The sequence below is a fragment of the Sinocyclocheilus anshuiensis genome, unplaced genomic scaffold (assembly GCF_001515605.1).
Source record: "Sinocyclocheilus anshuiensis isolate Anshui unplaced genomic scaffold, SAMN03320099.WGS_v1.1 scaffold1426, whole genome shotgun sequence".
Lineage (NCBI taxonomy): Eukaryota > Metazoa > Chordata > Actinopteri > Cypriniformes > Cyprinidae > Sinocyclocheilus > Sinocyclocheilus anshuiensis.
In genome coordinates this window covers 304,288-304,539 of record NW_015557171.1, presented here as the reverse complement: position 1 = coordinate 304,539, position 252 = coordinate 304,288, and positions in this window count along the sequence as shown.

Sequence of the window (252 nt, the reverse complement as noted above, 5' to 3'; positions counted from 1 at the left end):
CGGAGCGTTTTCATTGGAAAACGCTCAAAGTGAATGCAAATTGCCCCCTCGAGGACATCGCGTGCGTGCTCCTCGCCCAAACAAAAAGCGCAGAGATCGTGTGTGTCATCAGATGTCAAATAACGACGATACTGATGCACACATCCTCTAAACACCTTGCTAGTGCTCGCCATAATGAAGGAATAAAGATCGCTCTTACCACGGAAATGCACGCTTCAAACAAAACGGTCAGTGAAGACGAAGAAGAGGATG